Here is a 266-nt window from a genome sequence, read left to right on the forward strand (position 1 = left end):
TTCCTCCCCCCATCCCCTCCCCCAGGCCCCCAGCCCAAAGGCCGATCCAACAACAAACACCTGAGCGGTCTCAGTACAAAAGCCATTTCTTTGGGAAAACCCCACGCCACAGCGTGTCACACCCTGTAATATGAAGCTATACCCGTGTCTCACACACATTCTCCCCCCAATTCCCGGTTTTACCTGGAGACGGGGGGGGGGGGGGGTTGTTACTGTTTCTCTCTCTCTCTCCCCGAAACCCAAGATGGCGGCCCAGCCCGGCCCGG

General features: G+C 59.4%; 1 long non-coding RNA gene across 1 annotated transcript in view; it reads right to left on the reverse strand.

The window, feature by feature from the left end:
* The window catches only part of LOC125482459, a 7,308-nt gene extending 7,042 nt beyond the window's left edge, over nucleotides 1–266 (reverse strand). The window contains exon 1 of the long non-coding RNA XR_007261650.1: nucleotides 184–266. This is a non-coding gene — a long non-coding RNA (uncharacterized LOC125482459). The remainder of the gene's footprint in view (nucleotides 1–183) is intronic.

This window comes from Rhincodon typus, unplaced genomic scaffold (genome assembly GCF_021869965.1).
Source record: "Rhincodon typus isolate 14 unplaced genomic scaffold, sRhiTyp1.1 hic_rhity00010659, whole genome shotgun sequence".
Classification (NCBI taxonomy): Eukaryota; Metazoa; Chordata; class Chondrichthyes; order Orectolobiformes; family Rhincodontidae; genus Rhincodon; species Rhincodon typus.